The sequence below is a fragment of the Callorhinus ursinus genome, unplaced genomic scaffold (genome assembly GCF_003265705.2).
Source record: "Callorhinus ursinus isolate GAN/ISIS: 27379988/994484 unplaced genomic scaffold, GSC_fseal_2.0 scaffold62, whole genome shotgun sequence".
In the NCBI taxonomy this organism is placed as follows: Eukaryota; Metazoa; Chordata; class Mammalia; order Carnivora; family Otariidae; genus Callorhinus; species Callorhinus ursinus.
The window spans coordinates 6,905,387-6,919,195 of NW_027397124.1; positions in this window are offsets into that span (position 1 = coordinate 6,905,387).

Sequence of the window (13,809 nt, forward strand, 5' to 3'; positions counted from 1 at the left end):
GATCATACAGAGAATGAAATCATATTGCATGGAGATCAATAGTTGGTTTTTCTACATTGTTGAGTGTATTCCATTGTATGGATGTACTTCCATTTGTCTATCCATTCTCCCATTGAAGGAAATTTGGGTTGTTTCCAGTTTCTCACTAGTATGAATGATGCTGTTATAAGTGTACATGTTTTGGTATAAATGTAAATTTTCATTTGCCTTGGATAAATAAATAAGAGCAGGATTGCTGGGCTTAAATGGTATATGTTTAATTTTATAAGAAACTGCCAAACATCATCATCGGCATGCAAGAAAATAGGACTTTCTCAGGATGGTGTGAGGACTCACACATGAATATAATATGTTAATATACACAAAGCGCTTAAAACAGTGCCTGGCACTCAATAAATGTTAGCAGTTATCATTACTGTTATCACCAATGTCATTAGGCCCAAGCACAACTTTTTTTTGTTTCTAAAGGGGGAAGATAAGGAAGGAAAAATAATTTCGTGGTAATCATATGGACACTAGGAATCACTGAATTTGAATAATTAAAAGAGATGTGACCTTAATTTGTAATCTACATCTTAGGCTACAGATTATAGTCCAGTCTGTGGGTTTTTAATACAGTTTTAATTTTTTAGATTTTAGACTATATTTTTTTAGATTTAGACTATTTTTTAGAACAATCTTGAATTTACAGAAAAGTTGAAAAGATAGTCCAGAGAGTTCCCATATACCCTACACCAAATTTTCCCTGTTATGAACCTCTTACATTAATACGGCACGTTTGTTACAATTAATGAATGAATAGCGATACATTATTATTAAAGTTTGTCCTTTTTTCGTACTTTCTTAGTTTTTGTCAGACGTCTCTTCTCTGTTTCAAGATCCCATCCAAGATACCACATTATGTTTATTTGTCGTGTCTCCTTAGGCTCCTCTTGGCTATGGCAATCCCAGACTTTCCTTGCTTTGGATGACATTGGCAATTTTGAGGGGTACTGGTCAGTTTCCTTGTAAAGTGTTCCTCCGTTGAGACTTTTCTGATATTTTTTTTCTCATGGCTGGACTGGGACTATGGGTTTTGGGGGAGGAAACCACGTAAGTGGAGTACTCTTCTCATCACATCATATCAAGGGCACATGCTATCAATGTAATCGATCACTGTTGATGCTCACTTGCATCATCTGGCTGAAGTAGCCTTGGTCAGGTTTCTTCCCTGTAAAGTTACCCTCCTCTCCATATGGTCCTGTTTGGGAGGAAGCCACTCTGCCAAGCCCACACTTCAGGAGTCGGGAGTTATGCTTCACCTCCTTGGAAATGGAGTATTTACATAAAATTATTTGGACTTCTTCTGCATAAATTTGCCTCTTCTTCCCCCAGTTATTTGCTATTCCGTTGTTTATATCAGTATTGACTCATATTATTTAGACATTCTGTGTATTTTTTAATCTTTTAAAAGTTTATGTGTTTTTAAACCTACACATTAGGTTGTTTCTTTTGTTGTATTATAAAGAATATTATAATGAACAAATGTGCGTTTAGTTTTTGCTGATATCTTTGCTAATTTATTTAGTATATATTTCTAAAATTAGAATCTCAGAGCAGAAGATATGAACATTTTATTTATTTATTTATTTATTTATTTATTTAATTATTTATTTATTTTGCTGTGTAGTGCCAAGCTGTTTCCTCCATGTACTAAGGTTCTGCTTCTCTCTGAAAACTATGGCAATGCCTGTCTCAATACATCTTCCCATGTGTTAAGCCTTAAAACTTGTTTAAAGCTTTGTTAAGAGGAAAAATGTCTCACCCTTTCCAGCAATGAGTAGCATTAAATTTTAAAAATATTTGCTAAGATGATAGAAAATAAAGTGTGGATATTTTAATTTGTGTTTTATCATCAGTGAGGGTACATATTGTTGCAAATTTTTGATGAGGGAATTAGTGCAATTAAAATGGTTCTCTGGTGTCAGGCTCACTACTGAACTTTGGTTTGGCTATTACAGAGCTCCTCTTTTCTTCTGGATCTGTAGGTTCTCCCAGATATTAAAGAACATGAAGAAAAAGTGTGGGGTATAATTTTATCACAATGAAGAAATGGGAGTTTCATGCCTTCCATGATCACTACATAGTATGACTTGGGATAGTCTGGAATAGTACTGAATGAGCACATAACAAAAGGAGGAGTTTTTGTGATTTACCTGAAGACCTGAATTGGAAACTACAACTGCATTCATTCACTCAACAATTTTGTACTTTATCTAGACACTAAGCTGTGCAATCCCTAGACAATGGTGAATATTGCTTCTACCTACTGAGAAGACCTTAAAATCTATTTAAGTGTAGTTAATCAGAACTTTTAATAATACATCTAGTTAATCAGTATATTTGGTGCTTTGATGGGGATAAGTATAAAGAGTGAATAAACTTTCTGGGGTTGGGAAAGTGACATTAAAGCAAGATCTTAAATAATAAGCATGAGTTTATCAGTTGGAGAAAGGACAGAAGAGCATTAGACACTAAGATGTGGGGAAGCTATGAATGATTTGGAAGTGGGGTAATAAGGCTTTATTTTAGTAGCCATGTGACTAAGTTCTAAAGGAATTAAACAAAAGTGATGTGCATCACTCCAAGCTTGGCCCATTAAAACTTTCCATGCATGCTCTCCCATGCTCTATCTCCTTCCAGGTAGCTGGAATGAGGATACCTGTCAGGTGGCTATAAAAGACATATTTGAAGACAGCAGAGACTCCATCACCCTGGCAACCTTAATGATTTTGTGGAAAGGGCTGCCCTACCAATATTTCACCACCAATATTTTTAAGTGAGCAAGGAATCGATTCTATTGTCTTTGACTCATTATATATTAAATCTAATAGCTTACTGTATATTTACTAAATATAAATCAACTAATAAATAATAAACCACAGTCAAGGAGGGAAAATAGTGAAGGGCTTCGAATGCCACAGCAAGGAATTTGGGCTTACTACTGCAGAAATAGGGATCCAGAGGGTCATTTTTAAACAGAAAGTGACATGATGAGTGCAAGCATGGAATGAATAGGAGACGGGGTTTCAAACCACAGACAAAAAATCTTGGTCCCAGATTTTTGCTTGTTTGATTTCCTTACTGGCCTCCAGTAGATTGCATTGACTTCTGGAAGCACCAGATATAAATTCTACTGGAATCTTGAATATTTGCAGAACCCTCAGAAATAAATTAGATGATGTTTGAGGTAAGTTGTTTATTGTCACAAATTCCTCCTCTTCCTTTGTTTATGCCGTGTGCAATGTGACTTTTCTGCTCCTTCCCTCAAGAGATGGAGTATGTTGGCTCCCCCCCTTTAAATAGGGGCATGGCAATGCGACTTGCTTTGGCTCATGGAACATTAGCACACCTGACATTGGCTGGTTCAAACAGCACTTGTGCATTGGAGTTTGGTCTCTCTTGCTGCCTGAGACTTCCATGTAAAGAAATCCGGGCTGGTCTCCTTAAGAATAAAAGAATGTATTGAGAGGGACAGCCAGCACCAACTTCCAGACACATGAAGCCATCTTGGATCAGTCATCTCAAGCAGTCTGTCAGATGACTGGGGACTCCATGAGTGACCTGAGGTGGGACCAGCAGACGACCTGCCTAGCTGAGCCCCGCCCAGGTTGCCAACCAGGGAATCTTGAATAATAACCCATTAAGTTCTGGGGTATTTTGTTACACAGCTATAGCTAAATAACACAACTAATGGGACATCTTGCTGTTGAGAAGATCACAGTTGATGCAAGTGTGGAAGAAATCAGCAAGAGAATCAGAAGAAACCCCCATCCACTCAGAACTTTCAAAGACTCAACAGAGCAGCTGCCAATATCCTATTTGAATACATAGAATTTTTTTTGAAACTGGATGAAACTAGACATTAGTCACTGCAGCTTTATTTCTGACATTTCCTGTCCTTCTATTTTGTCCCTTCTCTTCATTTTAGTTTCTCTTTCAGGGACTTCTACTTTTTAGATATTTTAACTGCACAAATTCCTCTCTCCACTTGGGGTAATACCAGAATGTTGAAATTTCTTTTGCTTTGTGGGCACTCTTGTAGTTCTTCCATATGTAGCTCTATTACTTCTTCTTTTCAATTTCTTAAAGATTTCCCTTAATTAGGAAAGAAGAACCTTCTCTAGATTTCTTAATATTTATTTTGATTTCCTCCCAAGAATTAAATATACGATTCTATAATAATCATCTGAAATTATAAATACCATTATATAAAACTCTGTCCTCTGTATAACAGGAATTGGCCATATGAAAAAAAATCAGAATTGCACGATAGGAAAATTGCTAGCTATAAACCACTTGCTCATAAGTCATCCTTTAAATATCATCATAAGAATGTATCCCTCATTGAAGATCCATTTTTTTCTTTTTTTTTAAAATTTTATTCCCCTGCCATGTTTTAGGTTTTTGATGTTACATTTTACATCTTTTTTCATTTTATTTATCCCTTAACGAATTATTTCAGTTTTAATTTTATTACTTTTGTCTTTTAACCTTCACACTAGCTTTATAAATGATTCATCCACTACTTTTACTATATATTTACCTTTTCCAGTGAGTTTTTTCTTTTTAATTTATTCACTGTGTATTGGAGAGTCAAATGTAACTGGGCTTCCTGTATTTTTTTTTTAAGATTTTTATTTACTTTTTGACACAGAGAGAGAGAGAGAGAGACAGCAAGAGAGGGAACACAAGCAGGGGGAGTGGGAGAAGGAGAAGCAGGCCTCCCGCCAAACAGGGAGATTGATGTGGCGCTCGATCCCAGGACCCTGGGATCATGACCTGAGCTGAAGGCAGACACTAAATGACTGAGCCACCCAGGCGCCCCTTCCAGTGCGATTTTTACTTTTGTATATTTTCTCATCATTAATTTAGAGCCATTTCTTCTCAGCTTAAAGGAGTCCCTTTAACATTTCTTGTAAGGTCAGTGTTGTAATAAACTCCTTTAGCTTTTGCTTACCCAAAGAACTCATTTCTCCTATGTTGAGTGATAATCTTGCTGGGGAAAATGCTCTTAGTTGGAAGTTTTTTTCCTTTCAGCACTTTGAATATATCATGCCACTTCTGGCCTACAAAGTTTCTGCCAAAAAAATCTTCTGATAGCCTTATGGGGCTTTCTCTGTACGTACCGAGTTTTTTTCTTGCTGCTTTTAAGATTATATCTTTAACTTTTGACATTTTAATTATAGTGTGTGTTGGTGTGGATCTCTTTGGGTTCATCTTCTTTGGAGTTTTTTGGGCTTCCTGGACCTAGTCGTCTCTTTCCTTGTTAGATTAGGGAAGTCTTCAACCATTATTTCTTCAAATAAGTTTTCTGGCCCTCTCCCTCTTTCTTCTCTTTCTGCAACCCCTATAATGCAGATGTTATTCAGCTTGATGTTGCCCTACAAGTACCTTAAAATAGCTTCACTTTAAAATCTTTTTTTTTTTTTCCTGCTCTATTTGGGTGAGTTCCCTTGCTTTGTCTTCCAGCTCATTGATCTGTTCTTCTCCTTCATCCAGTCAGCTGTTGAAACCCTCTACTATATTTTTTTAGTTCAGTGATTGTATTCTTCAGCTCTGTGACTTCTGCTTGGTACTTTCTTTTATATTCTGACCTTTTGATGGAGTTCTTACTGTGTTTTCCTCCATTCTTCTCCTTAGTTCAGTGAGCATCATTATGACCATTACTTTGAATTCTTTCTCAAGTAGATTATTTACCTCAATTTCATTAAGGGTTTTTGTTTTTGTTTTGTCTTTAGGTTTTGTCTTATTCTTTAACTAGGAACATATTCCTCTGTCTCCTCATTTTGCCTGATTCTCTGTGTTTGTCTGTACCAAGGGAAACAGCTACGTCTCCCAATATTGAAGGAGTGGTCTTGTATAGAACATGACCCATGGGGATCAGAAACTCAATCCCCCTGGCCACCAGGCACTGCAAGGGTGTCCTGGTGTAGGCTGAACACGCCTGCTCGCTGTGGCGGGCCCACGTCCGTGATGTGTGTGCAGGGACAGGCAATTGCCTGGCTGTGGTTCAGCTGTAGTGTGTTGGAGGTGAGGTGCATGCCTGGCTGGCTGTGGTGCAGCTGTGGTGTGGAGGAAGTGGGGCATACCCACCTGCACTAGCAGGTTAGAGGAAGATGGCCAAGATGGCACCTACCAGCCCCAGCATTAGCAAGATAGAGTGAGATCACAAAAGTGGTGCCTGGCAACACTTCCTTCTCTGACAGGCGTCCTAGTGGGTTCCTGCCTCTCTGGCAGTCACTTTAATTAGTAAGCGAGTCTTCCTCACATATGGTCTAGGTGCTTTTCAAACTGCTGGGTCCCAGGACCTATGAATCTCTACTCCAGCCCTTTAAGGATAGGTTCACCGTTCCCTACAATTCTATGGTTCCCTTGGACATAATCTCCATTGATTTTACAGTCTGGAGTCTCATCTCACCAGTTTAGGACCCAAAGGCTAGGGTGCCTGTTATGGGCACAAACTCCTTGCACCTCAGGGAAAAGCTTCATATTTTTGCGATCCTTCCCAATTGTGGATCACTGTGAGTCGGGTGGTGTTTTGCCTCATTACTCGTCTCAGTGTGGCTCTTTATTCCTTGTTGCAGAGGAACTGTTCATCTAGTGTGCAGGACTTCTTCAGAGGAAATTATTCCATATATAGCTGTAGATTTGTAGTGTCTGTGGGAGGAGGTAAGTTCGGGATATTTCTAAGCTGTCATCTTGAAGTGTCTCTTTGATTCATCTTTTCTATCTAAAAAATCTTGTATCTTTTGGCCAAAACTTTAACGTCACTGTGGCTCTTCTTTGATGCTTATGCATTTAATCACTAAATATTCAGCAAGAAAAAGCATGATTATTGAAGAATAATATTAATTCAATATGGTAAGTGTAATAGTAGACACACACAGGCATTACAGGGGTTCAGAGGACTGTGGGTGTGTTTGGGGGTGTGCGTGAATAAAGAAAGGCCTGGAAGGAAGAGATACTGGAGTTCAGATGTAAATTACAAATAGGAGTTTGTCATGAGAAGCATCGGATTGAATGGGTGTTGGAAGCAGGCACATGGGCTGAGACACAACTATGCAGAGCAGGTGCACACAGGGAGCACGCAGTGTGAGGCAGAGGTGAGGAGAGGGTGGCTAGAGAGCCTAGCCAGAGCAGGAGGCTCGAGAGCCCCATGTTGAGGAGCAGACTTCAGCTTGTCACACACAGTGAGTCACTGGAAGGTTTCATTAAAGGAGTGATGCTGAAGATCTGAAGGATTTGAAAGGGCAAGACCCCTGGAGACTATACCTAATAGAGAATGAGGACCTGGAAGAGAGTAGTGCCAGTTTTTTGGTTTTGTTACTAGGCAAAACTTGGGTAACCTTTGTTTCAAACTTTTCCCCCCAGATTTCTTCAGCTTAATTAGCTGCAAAGAATTATCTGTAAGTAAGAACTAAAAAGAGTTGTCATGTCCAAGGGGCAAGAATGAAAAGAAGAGATAAACTAAGAAAACTTTAGAAGCCTAAGCTGGCAGAACTTACAATTAATTGGGTGTGGGAGGTCAGGGAGAAAGAGTTAAGGGTGACTTTTGGACATCTGGTTTGGAGCCAGATGGTAGAGCCCTGACACTGGGGCACAGGAAGAGGTCCAGGTCATCATCAGCAAGGAAAGGGACCTCTCCAACCTTCTGCGGGACACTCCCTGCCAGAGTAGAACCATTAGTCATTGGCTCGGTTTGCTGGACAGAAAACCGGTTAAGTTAATCCAATTGGAACTTGCCTTCTTTGCCCCATACTCTTAATCCTTTGTGCCGGGAGAGGATTTTAGCTGGAAGATGACGAAGAGAGTCAAGCTTTGCTAGGTGCAGTGGCAATATGACACAATCGATGGCAAATTTGTTGATTTAGGGCAAGTGATAGATACACAGCCCAGAGTAAATTTCCCAGAAGCTGTTATCACACTGTCGGGAGATCTAAACCTCACTTCCTGATCACCGTGCAAGGCAGGCTTTTCTATCTTTTCAAGGTTAAGATAGCTCTCATCTCCCCATTAACAGTGGTCATTGGCACGATGCAACGCATAGCTGGCTGAATGATGGAGCTGCATGGATTGCTGCCTCTTTTAACACAGGCAGTTCCTCGTGTAAATACTGGTCAGGAAAGAGATTTTTCTTTCTTTCTTTTTTTTTTTTTTCAAGAGAAGCTGTTTTAATTAAACAAAGGGCAGGAAGTTCCTTCCTGAATCGTTACAACCCTGCTGAATACATGAGCAGTGTGCTGATTACAAACTGCCCCTTGGCCAATGCTACTACAGTTACCAGAATTCTTGTTAAATAACATCTTCCCAAAAATGATGTGAGAAAAATCAAACAATGGAGCATACAATTGTTAATAGATAGGGAAAAACAAAATAAATATAAAATATCTCATGCCTGTTCACTTTGAGATAAAGAAAAAAAAAGTATACACCTTTCTTTCTAAAATATAATGGTTAGGTAAAAAGTCAACTTCACGGACATTATTATACACATGTTAACTTCTGGTGCTCAATGCAATCTTTTAAAAAAAGGGAAAATGTTTTAAGTAGAGGTTTATATTCTATATCATTTAAACAACACAAGTAAACAAAAAAGAAGAAAACACAAGGCTCTCACAATTACACCATTCTGAGATAACTTATGTTAAAATAGCCTTTCAGTTTTCTTTCCTTAAACCCAGGGTGAAGAGATCCGTATTGGCCACAGTCTGTCCTGGGAAGAGCACTGCCTGGGTCTGAAAGGAACATACTGATGTTTTGGTCTGTGGAGGCCACAGAAGAGAAACTCAGATAAAAAGTCTGGTCTCCTGAATGCCCCTCTAAGGAGACACATGTGGGTGGCTGTGGGGTCATCTTGCACTTTGAGCTGTGATGAGTGGGGAACGCAGGTTGAGGATCAGGGCTGGGGCCAGGCTGAACCTTTCTACATAATAGAGGCGGAAGGATTTTGAGTTTCCTTTTTGGAGGGAGGAGGCAAGATGCTAAGCTAGAGGGAGGAAAAAGGGATCGAGAGAGGTGGACATGACAGGAGGAACAGGGAGATAAGAGTAACTCTTGGGGCTGCAGGGTCTAAGAAGAACGTCTGAACTCGTTTAATATGGGGTATGGGAGATATGTAAGCCTCTTCCGGTATGCTTCAAAAAATGTCAGGAAATTCTTCAACACTTCCTTGTGCCAGGAGTGATAAATTCTTACTCTCTAGACACAGGAGTCCTTGCTACTGGACTATTCACTAACTGAAAAGCCCCACGTGCCAGTTTATTGAGGGAAACCCAAGCTAACTAGCACAAAAACATTCACTAATGGACCGGCTACATAGTGGCAGTCAGTCAGTACTAAATCATCTCTCCCCATTTCTTCCTCCTAAATTATAGTATATTGTATATAGTATATAGCATATTGTATGCTGTATGTAGTATATTGTATGTTGTATATAGTGTATACAGTATAATATATATAGTATATTATATATTGTGTTTTTTATCTAGAATGAAGAAGCAGAATTGGCCTCCGGCCATTGTATTGTTTGTCACCCTTTCTGTGTTGACTGATGTGGTAAGCTTCTGAATGGCAACAACCCGAACAGACTGCATATTACTGCATAGTAAATTTCAAATCTTGCAAAAGAGGTGGGATTTCAGGACAGTGTTGAAATAGATACTGGAGAACAGCTCAGAACATCTGCAAAGTCACTGACAAAATGAGGATCTGGCCGAACTGGAACAGTCAACAATAGGAGAGACACTCAGCAAGAATGATGGCCCACGCTGGGGGAGAGTGTGATTTTACTATCGAAGGATTAGGGGAGGCCCCTGGGGAAGCGGATGAAGACTATAATGGAACAAAACATGACCCACTTTATAGAATCATTGTGAAACTCAGTGCCACCAAATATGTCATTGATCTACTCAGGTTCACTTTGTTCCTTCTAAGAATTAGTGTACGGATACAATTTTAACTTGCATCATGTTAAACGTCAGACAAACTTGGTTTTGGCTTGGTTAGTTTGGCTTTTCAAATAAAGCTTGAGTTCTTAGTTTTGGTCTATTTACTATAACAATTCTAGTTTATGATAGAAAATCTAAAACAGAAACATAGATAATTCTATAATAAACTCCTATGTACCTGTTACCAAGTTTGAACAATTATTTACTCATGGCCAATTGTTTTTAAAAAGCTTTTATTGAATAAAAACAAAAATACATAGATATAGAAGAATGCGAAGTCATTCAAAGTACGGCTTGTAAATTCTCTCAAACTTAAAATTCAATTTAGTCAGCGTGGAGATCAAAGATACAACGTCACCAGGCCCCAGGAGGCTCCCTTCCAGCCCACTCCTCCCCAAAGTAGGGACCATCCTGACTTTTAACACCAAGGACCAGCTGCACACGGTCTGTCTTCTCCAAAATAAATAAACAAAATAAAATAACAATAATCCCATAATCACATTTTTAAATTTAGCTATAATAGCCGAATGTCAGCAAATATCCTGAATGTGTACATTTCTCTGTCTCGTAAGTTTAAAATTTTGCAGGTTGTTTGAATCATGATCTAAACGAAAGGTTCCTTAAACTTCTTTTATTCCGTAGGTTCCCTCTCTCTCTCTCTCTCTCTCTGTCCCCCTCCCCATCCTACCACGTCATCCTTCTCTCTCCCTCAGGACAATCTGCACCATCGTTGAAGAAACTGGACATTTGTTCTGCAGAATCCCTCACGGGCTGATTTTCCTCCCTGCTCGCTGCGGTGATGTTTATAATGTCTTCATTTGTCTCGTGTGTATTCTGTAAATTGGTGGTTAGGTCCAGAAGTCTAATCAGATTCAGGTTTGATGTTTTGGCAAGAACGCTTCACAGGTGGAGTGAGACCCTTCGAAGCATATCTTCCTGGTTGGCTTTCGTGAGCCATAGACAGTCATCGCTTAGATCCATCAAAGTCCTTATGGATTTGCAACATGATGGTGTGCGGTCATTGTTTCTTCATGTCTGAGACACAGTACTTCTAGAAACTTCCCTCATCATCCCTATCTGGTTACCTCAAGGGACAGTTTATGTAAGGAATACAGAATAAATACTCAATTATTTCCATTCATTCATAGTTAAATAAAACTGAGTTGGTTTCCTAGAATCCTCAAGAAGTGACTACTGGGATTTTCTTTTTCCTTTTTAAGTGATCTCCTGTCATGCTTTAGTCCACTTTTTACTAGGACATTTTAATCTCAAGTTTAAGTGGACTCACGTGGAATGGACTTACCCCCCCACCCCAGATTATCAGATAATGCAGCATCTGATGCTATTCATATAATGAAGCATCTGAATGGGGAGACAGTGCCTCTGATTTTAGTATGTGAACTCACCATCCCTTTTGATGAAGAGAACAGGAGCAAAATCCATGCAGCTGTCTTTTCGTTTAGGAAAGAGACATCAGAATGTACCTCTTACTAATGCAGACGTTAGACCCAAAGTACCCCTTGCTCGAGAAGAGGCTCGTTAACTGGATTTGAGTAGCCTGCCGAAGGTGGCACGGTGACTTGCCACAATACGGCTCAGTGTGGGCAAGGGACCACAGAAGCGAAAAAGTCCAGAGTTGCTACCAGCTCTGTCAAATCTCTTTTAAGTAAGATATTATGTCAGAGTGTATACAACGTGTAATGGAAAATATACTCAAGCTGGTGAAATTTGACTCAAAGTAAGTCTGGGAAAAGTCTAGCCGACTGCCATGCGACAAGCTTGGGCCCCAAGTGGGAGTCAGGTAGGCCGAGCACAAGTTGGCCCAAGGCGTGAGTCACACGCAGCATCTGGCACGGGCACCCACCAGCCAAAGCTTGGCATCCCCTCAGCTTCTGGTTGGCAGGGAGTTTCGGGTTAGTGGGCTTTTTCCTTAGCAAGAGTTTCCCCAGGGTGGGGAACTGGCTTTTCAGAACTCGTGCAGCTGGAGGGCTATGAACCTATGTTTCTGGAGTCCTCAGCAATCCGCCACCCTGCATCCCAAAGGCGGGCTTCCTTTGCCTGCCCCGCAAGAAGGAGAGAGGGTGATGATGACATGTCTGCTGAAGAGAGAGTTCATTTTCAAGAATGCTATGGTTTCCTGGGCACTGACAATGTGCTTTTATCTTATTTAATGTACTTATCCCCCAAACACCATGATGATATGAACTCTGATCCCCTTTTTCTAGATAAAGAAAATGAGGCTTAGAGAGGCCTAGTGGTTGTCTAGATTTCGTGGCTGGTCAGAACCTGAGCAGAGCTTCGCATCTCAGTCCCGGGGACTTCTGGGCCCAAGTGGGCACTGATCCCCCTGCTCACAGCCCACAGCGGGGCTTCCTGGAATGCCTCTGCCCTGCTAGCCCCCCATGACTCATCTGGGATCTTCTTGGAGGACCAGCTCCCTGACCCTGCAGGCTTCGTCTGGACCTGCTTCCTGCTGCCCCCTAGCCCAAGCCGCCAGGACGGTGCTGGTTCTCTTCTGCCTTACTATAGTAGCCTCCCTCCTCCTGGCCTCCTGATTCTCTCTAGAGTTTCTTTTGGAGGCACAAGCAGAGGGAAGCTTTGGAATGCAAGTCAGATCATGCCCCTCCCTAGGAGACTCTGCAAGGGCCCAACTCACTGGGCAAGTCAAACATCCTTAAGTGATGCCAGGCGGATCTCACCTCCTAGGATCTCCCCCGACCCCCGGTCTGCCCCCGCCCCACCAGCTCCCGGCTGCTCTCTGAGGATGCTACCCACGGGCCTCGCTGTTCCTCAGGGCCCTCTTCCTCATCACGCCTCTGGATGGGGCCAGCGCCCTCCAGGCTGCACGGAGGCATTCTCGGACCCCTGGCTAAAATTGCAGCACCCCTCGCTCCACCCCCAGCGCTCTCCAGTCCCCCCCTTCCCGGGTCTTGTTTTGCCCAAAGTACTAGTACCTTCTTCCCTATACATAATTTGCATTTTTATTTTTTTTGTTGTCTGTCTCCCCCTTACAATTTAAGCCCCTGGGTGGCAGGAATTTTGGTCTGTTTTGTTCCCTCTGTCTCAGGGCCTAGATGGTGCCTCAGAGTACACGAAGGGTGGCTGGTAAGACTCCCGTCAGAGCTGCATACCCAGGCTTCCGGGTTGTTTGCTGCCTGTGTGCCTTAGAGACGGGCCTAACCCACAGGCGGCCCCCTGGGGATCCCCCATCTCTTCCAGGGGACTGCAGTCAGGGCCGGATAGCTGCATTATCTCTTTCTACCAGGAGGTGGCAGTGTGCTCACTCGGCTGGAGCTGGTGAGTTGGGTTTCCCTGATTCACCCTGCAGGCCTAGGGTGTGGTATCAAGTGACCTAGGCGAGCTATGGTCCCCTGACCTAGCCTAGGACTGCCCCCGCTGCTAAGGAGAGAAAGAATTCTCTGTCACTCTAGTCCTGAACTGATTAAACGAAAAGCCATATTCTCTCTCTTTTTTTTTCACCCCCTGCGGGAGTCAACAAATTGGCCTTAAGTCTTCACCATAGACCCTGATACCTGGTTAAGCACACACTGAAATCACCTGCAAGAAATCCTTGGCGGTACTTTCATTTATCTTAGGTTGTTTCTTCATTGTAATTATTTGAATATCTCCTCCTCCCCTTAATTCCCAAACACCTCTATGTCAGTTGTTTGCTGAGCTAAAGGAAGTAACTTTTTCTCATGTGGCAGACAATCTTGAGAAACTGAAATATCCTTTTGGGATTTTAATTTTTCAATTTCTATTTTCTTTTAATTCAAAAGTAAGAACACAGTTCATGTGCCTTTTAACAAGAATAAATATT